Source organism: Pimephales promelas, chromosome 11 (assembly GCF_988280905.1).
Source record: "Pimephales promelas chromosome 11, fPimPro1.hap1.1, whole genome shotgun sequence".
In the NCBI taxonomy this organism is placed as follows: Eukaryota; Metazoa; Chordata; class Actinopteri; order Cypriniformes; family Leuciscidae; genus Pimephales; species Pimephales promelas.
In genome coordinates, this window is record NC_142779.1 from 17,861,177 (window position 1) to 17,876,290 (window position 15,114).

Sequence of the window (15,114 nt, forward strand, 5' to 3'; positions counted from 1 at the left end):
GAGAAGTAGTTTCAACGGGACAGCATCTCTGGCCCAATTTGAGACATTCTCGCACTGTACTCCCTCTTTTAATGCACTTTAGACATTGCACATAACACACACACAAAAAAAAAGAAAAATATAGAAAAGATAGGGACTGATGAGATGTGGGGGAAGGTTGTCTTATATTATATTATATTATATTATTATATTATATTATTATATTATCATATTTTGTACAGGATTGACAATGGCAATTGTTACATAGGAGGAAGGATGGAAATAAAAATCTACAAAAACAATATGGGCAGTATGGTGGTAGTGGGGAGTGATGGTAATGACAATGGTAATAAATAATAAATGGTTACTTTGTGTACACACGCATACACATACCCACGCTCATACACGCTCACTTACACACTTAGATCAAACACTTAAATCACTCTTGCCACTGCTGGAATTATGGATTTACAAGATTGCTCACTACTGCACTATGTTGGTTTGTTTGTATGTATGTCTGACTGTTAAATAAAAAAAAAAAAAAAAAAAAAAAAAGATTCATAAAGAATAAAAAAAAAAAAAAATAAAAAAAAAAAAAAAAAAAAATAAATACACATCAGAATGTTTGGGTAATTTACAGAGTTTGTTTAATGCAACATTTGATCTCCACATTTTTTGAAAGGCAGTCTTGCATTAAATATGGCAAATGCATACTGTACACAAGCTGCATCATGACTCAAAGGGTCTCTATGCAATTCTCAGTGTACTTTATAAAGTGATGACAAATATTTCCATATTTAAATGGATATATGTAAATTAATCAAAATTATAAACACACGCACAGACGTGGCTTAAGTTTGCATTATTTTTGATGGGGACATTCCATGGACGTAATGATTTTTATACTGTACAACAGGGTTCCTCGAATCCAGCCCTAGATAGCCACTGTCCTGCAGATTTTTAGCTCAAACCATGATCAAACTCACTTACCTGAAATTTTCTAGAAACTAGGGTTGGAACATATTCTTGAGTGGCCCGAAAGGACCATATTTGACGAACCCTGCTGTACAAACTATGTTCTATCCTCTAATTAACTCACGTGTGCATCCTAAACTTGACACTTTCATCTATAGTTTTAGCTATAATTTCACAGGCTATTGGTCTCATTCACTAATACCTTCTAAAAATATTAATTTATTGAAATGTTAATAAAAAATACTTTTTAAAATCGAAATAATATTTCATAATCTTAATGAACCTAAATGCTTGAACAGTAGTAATAAAGCATAAACATAATCCATACATGAATTAGCTCTTATTTGTATATAAATATTAGTGTTAAACTTCTTCTCCCCTCTATTTGCGCCAATGCAACCCAATCCTACTGGCGACGGACGATGTTGATATTATGATAACTAGGCTGTTAATTATATGACCTCACCGGTTCATGAATTAGGGAGGGGTTTTTCAGACAAGAACCTCCATTTTTCTGTTATCATAGTCTTGGATTGCTCTGAAACAGGAGAGGATCTTATCGAGAATATATTACCGAACTGGGACACAACCTCCCAGGTCAAAGGAGATATGTTTGTGGCCCAGGAGTGCATGTGTGTCTATGTGTGTGTGTGTGTGCGCGCATGTGCACGTGTTTCGATTTGGGTCCGCTGGTCAGTTTAATGCATCTGGATGTAATCTTGCCCTTTGCTATAGGTTTACTCTTCACAGGTTAAAGTGAAACCAGTGTTTCACCTCATAAAACGTTATGGCGTTTCAAACAACTCGCCTCATAAAACGCTGCAGGGTCTCCCAAGGACACCTTTCTGCCTGGCGCTCGTTTTTCAGCCTGAGATCTATGCCCATCTCGCCTTTCGCAGATCAAGACCTAGGAATCAGAGAAGAAGGGAAGGGGCAAAAAAGAGTGGCTATCAATCAGGGGGTTGGAAATCAGGAAATAGGTAGGTCTGTTCTTTGGGAGAGAAACACAAACCACATGTGGCAGCAGCAGAAGCGGGAGCAAAGCAACAGGATTAATGCTGTTGGTGAAAATGAGATCAGGTCACTCAAAGCTTCTGGTTCGATGGGAACCTACTGAACATAGACTCGCGACGTCCTCAGCCCAAACCCACGCACATGAACAAATCTAAATCAACACAACCTCACGGGCATTCTCACACCGTGACTAACTAACACGAAGATTAGTCATCATCTCCTGCGCAGACACACTTGAACACACGCACTTAATGTTTTGAGTGACCTCGTGATCCTGTTGTCCCTCTTCGTAGTATTTATTAGGTGCTTGGGCTTGGATGTACGTGTAGAGTTGATAAAAGCATCTGGACTCATATTGGGGTTAAGACCCGAGGGATTGAAGTGGGTGTTTTCAGCTGGACCGTTCTGAATTGTTCTTTTAGTGTCTGCGCAGCAATGTTGTACCTCCCCACCCAAGCGCGCTTCGGCCAGCCAAACTACTGTCTTGTGAAATGTGTAGCATATTTTGTGAGCTTACGTAAACCATAGGAGAGATACTTTTTGGAAATAACATGCAATTTACTGCAGGTGAAAAAATTATTTAAGAAAGGACAAAGAATCTATAAGCATTCCAGATTTGATCTGCCAAGCTCCAGGGAATGCAGTCATTCGGAAAAGCAAGTTCAGCTTCCAACTCGCACACCATTCTGATGAACTGACAAACACGACACCGGGAGCTTAGTGTGACGAAATTAAGCATCAGACCGCGGCGCACGGAGCTTGTGATTCCGTCCGTTGAGCGCAGTGGCGGAAATCAGCACTATTTCTTCACAACCGAGTCTTGTTTGTTTTACATGCATCTGTGTTTGTTTAGTGAGTTTTCGTTGTAAGTGCGGACAGAGAGACGATTAGCTAGGGGCATTTTCTTGGCCGTTTTTCTGATATGGACAATGGAGAACTTTACTCACTCTGTCTCTCTCTTCCTCACAAAACAAAAGCAGTCAAGAGTCTTAACAATTGGGATAGAAACTCTATAAAGTCTTTTTTTATATGGTATTAAAAGCTGTCTTTTGTGATCTGATCACATGTGGCCAAACAAGACACATTTTTTTTTTTCAAAAGTCTCTTATGGTCACCAAGGCTGCATTAAAAGAAAATGTAAAACCAGTAATATTGTGAAATATTTAAAATAACCAATTTCTATTGTAAAATTTTCAGTCACACATTTAGAGTCTTCAATGTCACGCGATACTTTAGAAATCATTATATGCTGATTTGGTGCTAAAAAATTCTAATCATTAGCTACATGTTACAAATAGTTATGTTTAATATTTTGTGTGAAAAAAAAAATCTAAATTCTTTAAAAAGGCTCAAAAGACATTTGTCACATTAAAATGTTACTGTCTCCAAACTTTTGAATGGTAATGTTCAACACACATGTTTAACCGAATAAGAGTCATGCTACTACTCCTTGGGCAACTGTTAAATGCAAATGTAATTAAATTACTCATTTTAAATCTGAACTGTTGCTCTAATGCAATCAACCAAAAATAACCATCATAAAGTTCTTTCATTCCTCATTAGCTCAAGTTCATCGGGAGTTACCGATATTGCTGATGGAAAACAGAGAAATTAAGACTACTGATCTTTTTTTTAAAGAAATGAATTCAAACTATTAGTGAACACATATTTAGATAAATCATATTAGATTTTATTTCGGCCTAGCTGAGTGAGACTTACAAGTTCACTGTCAGACTGATTGTGTTTGTTCTCAGAGCATCTGGCTAAAATTAAAAACCATTAGAGAATGCTATGAACATTTAACCTGCATTTATTTATTTACTCATTTGATGTCTGCCATTACAATTTAGACAATCAAATTTATGAAAACCGAGAATAAAACCCACAATATTTGGCAATCCCAAAGTCTTGAAACTTGCCAAAAAGAAAGAAGCTGAACTTGTCTGACACCGTATGAACAATACCTATGCAATTGTGTTTGGAATTTTCCAATGAAAACACCTAGTTGTGCTTCATTCTTCCTTCTTTTCTAAACCAGAGCGCACTGCATTTCCCAGCATTCCTCAGAGGGGTGTTCATCCTGAACCACAGCCCAGTTGCATTATTGGGTGAAAATAGCCCTCTGGAGAAATTTAAGCGACTGATTGCTAAATCACGCCCTTTATATTTGATCTTAAAGCAATATATGTGCATATGGTTTGATTTAAGAGGCATGGGTGGTCCGGCATATATATATATATATATATATATATATATATATTTATTCAAATTTACTGTAAGTAATTGTACATTAAAGTATTGCTGGGTGTCTATTCACTCCAGGTGGCTGTGGGGGCTTTGGAATCGTTCAGAATAAAATAATAAGGTTACATAATCATATAAGCTTTCAACACCTGCAGTTTGCACAACTGAACTGGAAGATTTAAATAATGACATTTAACATTTTTATAGAATGGTTTCTAATGCCCACTGCAATAAAGTCTAGCCTGATTACATTTCAATTTGAAACACCTGCGGTTCTCAAACTGACTTTTGGATGCTTTTATCCAATTTGGATGCTATTTGTATCAACTTTGCAATTTCCAACCAGTTGTTGAGTCCATACTGGCATGAAACAAAAGCATGGCTGGAGGTTTGTGGTGGTCTGACTTAAAAGTGCTGACGTAATAAACACTTCATTGCATAAGACTACAGATGGCAGGCGATTCTGTGAAATCACCTGTTAATTGGAAGCCCGCTTACACTTTACACACTAAAAGCTGCAGTCCGTGGCTTTTTTGGGGTTAAAAATGATCCAAAATACACATTTGAGAAAATACATAACCAGCCAGTGTTCAGAACTATCTGCTTGCCTTCATAGCGGTAAGCTTGTAATGTTTATAATTCTAGTGGTACTGGTGGATTTCCGTGGGAGATTCGACTCGAGCATGTCTTTGCGTCATCACATCTGCACACATAAAGAAGAGTCTCAGCTAGAAGGCTATATTGAGTCATTACGTCACATCTGTACATATTATTAAGAGTCTCGGCTAGTCGGCTATATTGAGTCATTACGTCACATATGTACACATAAAGAAGAGTCTCCGCTAGTCAGCTATATTGCGAGTGAGGATGTTGTAGGTGGAGATTTATAGCCTTTTCTCACAGCACTTGATATAAATAAACTAATCAATTTGATGGCGGATCCAGAAAGGTTCAAACGACAATCACCAGTGACAACAGATTCACCCGCTGTTAAATGCAAAAGACTTCATTCGGACTTCGGAGTGGCTAAAGAAAAAAAAAAGATTGCAACTGGACCAATGCGAAAACAAGGATATAAATATTGGAAGGACATTACATGTAGTCACGCAATGCTGACATTGAACAAAAAAAAAAGAACAAAAGTGGATGTTACGGTAACGCTTCCTTTTACAGTACAGTACTTACAGTATACATACAGTGTACTTAGCTAGAAAGTACTCGCTAATATAAGGTAAGTACATGGAACAGGGGTAGGTTCAAGGCTAGTACTAGTTATTACCCAGTAATTGTAGTTACTAAAGTACATAGTATTTACATGGGTAACTACTGGACTGTAAAAGGAAGCGTTACCGATGTTACTTACCCAGATAGCAAACTGACATTGAATCAATGTGGAAATATGACATCGAAACAACGTTGATCTGACATTGTTTTGCTCATCGAATTAACGTTGAACCAACGTCAGATGCGTCATTCTTTCAAAACTAACGGAAAATCAACTTGAAATCAACGCGTTGTTTCAACGTTATGAAAGCAAACCAATTTTCGATTTCATTTAGCTTTGAAGAATGCCGCGTCTGACGTTGGTTCAACGTTAATTCGATGAGCAAATCAACGTTGTTTCAATGTCATGAGAGACGTCGTTTCCACGTTGATTCAATGTCAGTTTGCTGTCTGGGTACATGACATTTTCCGCAGAAAATTCTTATGTTGCTCATATACTTACAAGTTTTCCAACAAGTGTGGCATTAATTTATACATGGACATGTTGATGAATGATGGCCTTTCAAATTAAAAGCTATATTAAGTTTATCAAACGACGAGAACACTTTTTGTGCGCCAAAAACAACAAAAACAACGACTTTATTTCAACTATTCGTTCATTTCTCTCTCTGCCTCGAGTCAGGTTGCTAATTTAATAGCATAAGCTTCTGTTATTGTACGTCACACGCATCACACACATGACCAGCGTCGGCCAATAGTGAGCCTTCGTGTGACGTAGCTCTACGCTATCACACTACGTTAACTGACTACAGGCCCATAGAGAAGGAAGAACATATTTGAAATAAAGTCGTTATTTTTGTTTGTTTTGGCGCACAAAAAGTATTCTCGTCGTTTGATAAACTTAAGATTGAGCCACTGTAGTCACTTGGACTATTTTAACGATGTCTTTAATGACTTTTAGATGCCAGAAAGTGTCATTCCCTCAAGAAGCCTATGGACTAGTATGCAGGAGCGATCTTAATATCTAAAATATCTTAATTTGTGTTCCGAAGATGAACAAAGGTCTTACGGGGTTGGAACAACATGAGGGTGAGTAAATACTGACAGAATTTTCATTTTTGGGTGAACTAACCCTTTAAACATAGAAACATCTTCAAACAATAGTCAAATCAATTCAAGTTTGTATATGACTTTTCACAATACATGTTGTTTCAAAGCAGCTTTACAAAAATATATTGTAACAAAAAGGTGGAGTAGTAGCATCTATTGACTTTTATGTAATTAAAGAGCACCTATCATGGATTTTTGAAAATGACTGTTCATGTAGTGTGGACTATAGCTCTAAAGGAATGAAAACATCTTGCAAAGATTTATACCTGAAAGTGCACCTTATATAAAGTTATTGTTTATGAACTGTATACAACACTTGACAAACTATAATCCATGGTTATGGGCGTTCCGTTGCCGACAGTCTCTACCTACGGTTTACAAATAACAACTGACTAGGTCATTTGACCAATCGCCACAGATTCGCGTCACTCAAAGGAGGTGTTTGGGAAAATGAATCATCGAACGAATCATTTGGGAGTCGTTGAGCAAATCAGGTAAAAATAAATGCGTATTATAAGACAAATAATGTGTTTTTTTTTATCCTTGCATGCACGTTAAACTGTTTTTGGGAACTCCCAAAACAAAAATAGGAACATTTCAAATGCTTTAAGCATTCAAAAGTTGCTTGCTGTTCTGTTGTTAAACCGCGCAGTATACTGTACATCTTCTGTAACAACTAGTCGTTGTTTTGCACAATTTTACCCTCAATATGCAAACCCAATTTTTTTTTTTACATGTCTTGATGTGAAAATATTCCAACACCAGTCAATTTACAGCTGTCAATCAAACGCTGGTTCTTTGCTGTAATGAAAATCTGATATGGAACACATCAATTGTCTTCTACGCCAGCAATGATTCCACTATTAGATTATTTGCTTAAATGCATGTTTGTTGTATAACAGAGTTTAAGATGATGTCATTTTGTTCTGTGATTGGCAGTCAGAGAAATTCCGATATGGAACCCATTAAATCGCTGGCGTCTTTTGCGCTCAGCGGACTCCCGTATGTTTCAGCGTTTCATTTGCCTCTTTTTTTCTCCTACTCATTTTTAGCCTTTGTAGTGGTTGTCTTTCTCAAGGACAGGAATATAACTCTTGGAAAAATATATTTTGGCAGCTTAGGAATAGTCAGGACAGAAAAAAAGAGCATAATGTGACGCACTGAATTTGCGATGGGATTCTCGCCAAACGCATTGTCGCAAATGCGTTTAGTCTTCAAATGTACAGTTATGGATATAATGTGGACCTTTATGCTATCATTGGGATTATCATCCTGTCCGCTTTTAGAGTGGGTAATACCACAACAATCATTTCATCATCTGTGGATGCTCACACAGGAAATGATGTAATAGTGAAAGGCTTAAGACAACATATGAGCTTGTGCTTCCCTGGCAGTTACGATAACCAGTCTCATCAGAAACCACAGGATATTAAATCAGGATAATTAAGTGTCATGAGTTGTAATAATTTTGTTATAGGTTATAAAGTGTCAAGATGAGGATATACAGATACAAACACTGCGACCAGAGAAAAGGCTTCCGCAGATCCCACTGAGAAACCTGCAAACAGCCTTAATCCTGGAATCTGCTATATCAAATCACTTAACGTCCCGAGAGTGGGAAATATCTGTCAGTACGATCAACAGGAGTTTGATCGATCGCTCTGTTTCTCTCCTTCCAAACTCATAGAGAAGCAATTGATGGCTGTCCGTTTCTAGAGAGCCCTCTTAGATTTGTTGCACTTTCCCTATGCAACGCTTTGGGTTTTAACACCAAAGCGTCGGCCCTTGAATAAAAGGGAGATTTATAACCTTGCGCTTCACTATGTGGACTGCATAGCACGCACTTTCCTCTCGCTGTTTCCCTCTAAGTGGTAATAGTTTTTCCTCCATGCTGATGTGTGTGATGGGGACAGCAGGAGACCAGAAGACGCAAAACGCTGTCTGATCTGGACAAAACATTACAGCAGTGCAGCCCTCGTTGATGGATGCATTATTTGTTAAGCGCAGACTTTGAACGTGGGTCTGCAGGAAGATGAAAAGTCACGCTTGGGTGCCAGCATGCAGGAGCGACCAATCAAAACAAACACACGCGTCCAAACATAATCACTAACCATGATTTGTTCATGTTCAGGATGCTTAGCGATATCTGACTCGGAATATCTGCAGGTCATTTGAAAGATGAAGTGTCTTTAAAGATGCTAATTCAATGGACACATGTAGCAGCATGGAAATGTAATGCAAACCTAAAGCAGGTTCTGGTGCGTGTTAGAGGGGCTGTGGGTAGTATGTTTATGTAGGGGTCTTTCGGAGTTCTTAAAAGCAAAGTGGCATGTTTATGTACACGTTTCATGCGTATTTACATATGCTCAGACACACGCAGAGTTTTGAGCGTTCCTGTTGTGCTGTGGTCTGTCAGACCTGTGATTTACATTAAAGTCAATCACTCACTCTGAAGGGCTTCTGCCTGTAGCTCCCTGCTGATGTTCAACAGTGGCAGTATTACATTCTTTATGATGGAGGCCCCCTCTTTCTCTGTCTTCTGTCTCTCTCTCTCGCTCTTCTTCGAGCCAGCCTCCGTCTTCTCCATTTGCAACACTGTAAAATGGAGGGATGGAAACGATTATAGAAGAGAGAAGAAAAAAGACAGGCAGATGGGGATTCCAGCGATCTCTTTGGAATAGATAAATAGATTTTGAAATCATTCACAAATGATGTGCAAAATGTGCTCACCATCTGCTACAACCAGCGCTGAGAAAACCCTGCTCTCCCATCACACACTTTTTTTTCCCTGCTCTTTCTTTCATTCTCGCCTTTTCTCCTTCCTCTCTTCGAATTTGTCATTTTATAGCCATCGCGGCTGTGTCGCAGGTGTCATTTCTAGTGACTGTTCCAGGAGGCAGACTCACAGAAAGAGGGCTGGATTTCTGACTAGTAGTTTAGAAACAGGCTTTAGTGCAAGAAGGAAGAGAGAGAGAGAGAGAGAGAGAGAGAGAGAGAGAGAGAGAGAGAGAGAGAGAGAGAGAGAGAGAGAGAGTAATGTATGACACAAACCCCATTGCGTGAACAGTGTGAAATGAACATCCTGATTGTGTGGGTGTCATGCAAACCTCATTTCCCAGGGAGCATTGAGGGAAGCAAATGAAACACCTGATGGTGCTGGAATGGGATGTACGTAAGACCAGTGGGGCAATTAGAATAAATAAAGTCAGTCTTTCAGTTATTCTCCATCTATTCTAGGGAGAGATTTAATGGAAGAAACAGGGTGACCAGATTAATCTATATAAATAAATGCACATGTAATGCGAAATGTCAAGTGGGAGCTTGTGTCATTATTATACATGCAGTTTTAGACTAAAATAATTAATTTGAACTGCAAAAAAGTAAAGATCTACAGTGTTTATGTTTTTGAGTGTATTAAGGTGCGTCCACACCATGTTGAATTTACTGTAATAATTATATGAGATTCCGATTTGTAGTGTTTATGTCCTCGTAGAGCTCAGAATTACAGCTTGTAAACTTGGGAATTTCCTGAGAACTCCAACTTGTATCATGTGACCGCTGTTCGTTTGGGAGTGCAGGGACTCGTTCACAGGACGTTCACGTGAACGGCAGGACGGTGTATTGATATGCCTGACCATCGAAGGCGAATCTCAAGAATGGCCTGTGATTGGGTATTATCTGATTCTGAAATAAGGCATCTTTCAGATCGAGAGAGATAAACCAGTACCTCAGGCGAACGTGCACAAGGATTTTCCTGGTCGTAAGCATTGTGAATGATCTTTTCACAGGAACTTTTTCAAAATGTCTCAGATCTAAAATAGGTCTGAGGGCTCCGACCTTCTTGGGAACAAGAAAATAACGACTGTGAAAGCCTGACTCACTCAGAGAAGGAGTTCTATGGTTGTAACCAAACGCGACGCACTGTTTGAATGCTGAACGGAGAATGACTGCAGCCGCAGCGAAGGGAAAAGTTTATATTCATTTTAAGTCATTAAAATATAGACGAGCTAGTAGTATAGCTAAATAATCAACACTTTGCACTACGTTTGCCTCGCACTATGCGAACTATACTTGTTGATGATATGACGACAGATGAATCTTCAGAACTGATGGCCTTGAGTCTTCCGCTCTTACACACGCCACTCAAACTGTAACTGTTCCGTTGCTCAGACCAAAAGATGTAACACACGCAATAACTAAGAGCTAAAATGTTATTTCAACGCATTCCTAGGGTATCATATAGCGATGCTTTTAAAATTATGTCTGTATCCAACGCACAAGGCACCCTTTAGAGTCAATATAACATGCACAGAGATTTGTTTGGTTATGGGTAGGTTTAGGTCTGGGGTAGGGTTAGGGTTAGACCACTAGGAGGCGCCTTCTGGCCCATTTACAGTATATATATATATATATATATATATGCGTCTCATGTTGACGCTAAAAGGGTGCCATGTGCATTGGATGTAGACGTAATGTCAAAAGCATCAGTATACATTATGACGTCTTTGGATGAGAACCTGCTGGTTATTTACTGAATTATCGTACCGAAATCTCTGTCAGCATGGGACCTCTTCGAACGCTGGCATTCCTTTTTCCAACTCCCAACTTTTTTAGTCCCGCCCTCTCCTCTCATTTACCAGTGCACCCGCATGCAAGTCATTGATTGGCTGAGTCCATTTCCAAGTTCTTGTGTGCGATTGGTTGAGAATATTCTGGGGTAGGTTTCTTCATGTTTTCGTAGGAGCTACATATCAAAAAATATGTGCACACTCTGGGTGTACTCCTACACAAGACCCCTCTTTTCCCACTCACTCTGAGCCACAATATACAAGCCCTTTTTACCAGCTCTGACTGGGCCGAATAAACTCAATATCCTTAGGCATTTAATGAGCTTTTCCTGGTCTGCTTCGCTCCCATAGATGATCTGACATAGTGAGGGGAAAAGGAAGCTGGCATCATCCCACCAAAATCGAGGAGAAAAAAATGAGAGAGGAAAGGAAGAAGAAAAGAAAAACAAAAGTAGTCAGGATCTGATTAGTAACACTTACATGGCTAAATGAATCCCAGTAACATATCTGCCTCAACCACACATGCTTTCCATAACCCCCATAAACGTGCTGAGAAAGAAATGGACGGGAAGATAAAAATAAGTTGTTATCTTTTACTAAAAATAACATCAACGTCCGAATCATGTGGACACAGAAGAGATTACTCAACCTAATTTCTTATTTTGAGAGATTGTTGTATATTTATTTATCCGCATTTATAAAATTGCCCTTTCTGTTTCTTACATATTCTAATGAAACACAAAAGATCTTTCCTTCAGATTTTAGTAAAAGGTGTGACTTCATATAGAAACAAAAAAACGATGTAATTGCTCAAACCATGTACTAATGCAAAACCACAAGTTAGCAAGAGCCTTTTCTTACACCAACATCACCTTGAAATAAAAACAGGACACATCTGCCACATCTCCACATGTCTGAGTAGAAACAAGATGGAAACAAGACATTTTACCCACACACATACTCACGCAGAACTCTGGTACTTGTGTGATTGACATTTTTAACCCTAACAATAACAGATGACTGTAACTTGAAAAATGGCAATTAGAAGAAAATGTAGAACAGATGAGGAGGAAAAGAAAGAGAGAGAGAGAGTGAAATACACACATCCAGCGAGAGAAAAAGAGAATTCCTCCTTTGAATATAGACTCCGAGATGAATGTGAAGGACACAGAGATTATCCTGTGCTATTGTTCCAGAAAATAACTCAATCATGCTGTTGAAGTCTCTCAGGACACAGCCAAATACGGAGAAGAGTTGCCACCAGCATTTCTACAGAGGCAACCCTCCTCAATAATGTGTGTGGTCATATTCGTGATTCAGAGAAATGACAACCAAGGCCACATAAAGTAAATAAACCTAAATCAAAGAGTTAAAAGCTGCTGTTGGTTTCGGCAACTTATACATCCAGCGGTCTGAGCTTTAGAGATGAGAGATGTGCTCCAAACACGATTAAATAACGTCCACTGTTTATGACCACACATTACAGTGTTTACTCTTTTGAACAGTACACCCGCTCACACCTGCGGCCTTCAGCGCAGGGACTCCAGCATACGATAATGCGTATCAGATGTGCCATGGACACTTTCAGAATGAACCGGACTGCAAACGCTTCCAAAAGCTGTCTGGTCTGGTGCACCTTGTTACTGCTTCAAATTAGAAAAGAAACACATCGTGTTATTTCCTTCCTTAAAATGAAACATTTGCTGCTGCCCTTGGTTCTACGATGAAGTCAATGCACGAAAATACTTTTCCAATGAGATCTATCCAAAGCCTGTTGACATACCGGATGAAACTGTGGACGAAATAATGGGCACAGAGTGTTGTGTGAATGTTTTTAGAGGGAATGAGTGTCTGTACAGAATGTACAACAAACAGATTTTGTATGTTTGTGTAGCCTACATCAAACTGTGAACAGAACTGGGCTTGTAAGTGTGTTTGAGTATGTGTGTAGCTCTTAACACTGCAATGCTGATTGGTGTTGAAAGTAGCCCGGCAGAATCAGTTCAGTAAACTGTTTCCATTTGGAGCCCGGGCCTGTAACACAAACCTTCCTCACCATGCCTCCTTCTCTCCATCCTTTCGTCCTGTTTTCCTTAATATGTAAATATAATCTCTCTACAGCTGCTGCTTGGACATTTTAAATGAAGGGAAAGTACTTTTCTTTACTGTTGATCAAAGTATCAAGCTAACTGCATCTGACCCCCAGGTAGGTAGAATGGATTTTTCACCACTTTCTTTCTTGGCCCAATCCCAGTCATCTTGTCAAGGGACTATGTTTCGCTCTCTGCTCTTATTTTAAAAGCCATTGCTACTGGCACAAAGAGAGCAAAAAGTTTCCATCTTTATTTCATTGAGGTAAAATTAGATGAAAGTCATCTTTTTCCCGCCCGAAAAAGGAGAGTTACAGCATGTAATTTATGACTTCATTATGTTGGTGTTGTACCACTTTGAGCAGAGAAGAATTATAATAATATTCTATGAAAGCGAACTGATCTAAGTAATGATGAAACGCGTGCTTCCTCACCACACACATTCTCGCTGAAGTGGAATCTGGATCCTTTTTCCCACGAAAAGCGCAAGAGAAAAGCTGTTTCTCATAAAGAGAGACTTCACACAAGAAAAACATACGGGAATTGTCATCAGCACTACCAAGCTAGACTCTGCAGGGTTGACCTGCCCTGGGTGGCAAGTGTCACCAAATGCCAATCAGAGGGACTTTCCCTGCATCTGCGGTCAGCAGCTTCAATGGTGTTTACAAGTGTATTTTGAGGAGAAATGAATAAAGAGTATAATTCATTCATTCAAGTTTCTTCACTGTCTGTTTCATATTCCGCGTCTTCTAATCCACAACTAAGCAAAGACAAGCTCTCAGTACCAGACTATAAAACTCATACCAATAACTAGTTGCAGTTAGATCTTCCATTTTCATTAGATAATAAACATTCTTTCATGTAAAATCAATAAACATCAACATGTATCACTATACAACATAAATCATAGAAGGTGATTTTGCTAAACAACTGCACCAGTTTTCCACGTTGCCTTTACAGGAATACATTACAATCTAAAATATTGAAATAACAGGTATTTTAAATTGATTGCGATTTCACTTTTCAATTATAAATAGTGTGTAAAGTTGCTGTTGGTGCATGAACAGTATCTGCAAAGTTGCTGCGCTGAAAGTTCAACGTAAGCGATATTGTCTTTTAAAAATCAGGAAGTTTAATGCCTACAAAAACTTCTTGAATGGGACTACAACGAGATACTTCCCGGGTTTTATACATAATTAAAACTAATACATTTACATCAACCCTCCCTCCGGAATACGCAAAAAAGGGGGCATGGCCATATTTCTGCAGCTTTGTCGAAGAGGAAGAGTTATATTGGAGAGCTGTAGCCATGCCGTCAAAAGTGTGTTATTTTCACCCAGCTGTCAGGTTTTCTGTGTTAGGGTTAGGCTAGATTCCCCTTAATATTTACTAGGTTTTGTGTTAATAGATCAAGTTTACATACATGGGTCTAAAATGACCCATCTATACAAGCGTGATAAAACAAAATAATAAAGAAAACTTTTTGTTAAAATAACCAATGCCACAGTTGTTTGTGATGGCACAAGGCCATCGCCGCTAGATAGGCCATCGCCACTGGTTACACTGTTCATTTGTTACTTATTAGTTATTTTTCTTGAACCTTAATTAGTATAAATAGTAGTCGTTCTTCAGGAGGTATGACAGAATTCATTAGCCCTTGTATACAGTCAGTCACAATATCTATTTTTGAGTACAGTAAAACAGTAAGTGAAACATATTACAACTGCGAGTTTTGTTTAAATCATTGAGGTCTACTTTGCTGCTTATCATAAAGATGAGCTGATTACAGTTCAAAACACAGTATATGTTTAGTCCTTTCTGAAATTAGAAATTACCAGCTCTCAATTACCCCATATGAAAGCATGGTTAATACTGTCCCATGCGAATTACATGCCATAAAAGAAGAAAAA

The 15,114-nt window shown here is 38.6% G+C and overlaps 1 long non-coding RNA gene across 1 annotated transcript; it reads right to left on the reverse strand.

Annotated features, from left to right (window-relative positions):
* Positions 1 to 873: 873 nt before the first annotated feature.
* On the reverse strand, positions 874 to 9,467 carry LOC148977159 (uncharacterized). The gene is made up of 3 exons (XR_016145649.1): positions 9,277 to 9,467; positions 8,995 to 9,141; positions 874 to 1,861 (listed from the first exon to the last, which is right to left on the reverse strand). It is a non-coding gene; the product is annotated as an uncharacterized LOC148977159 (long non-coding RNA).
* Positions 9,468 to 15,114: the final 5,647 nt, after the last annotated feature.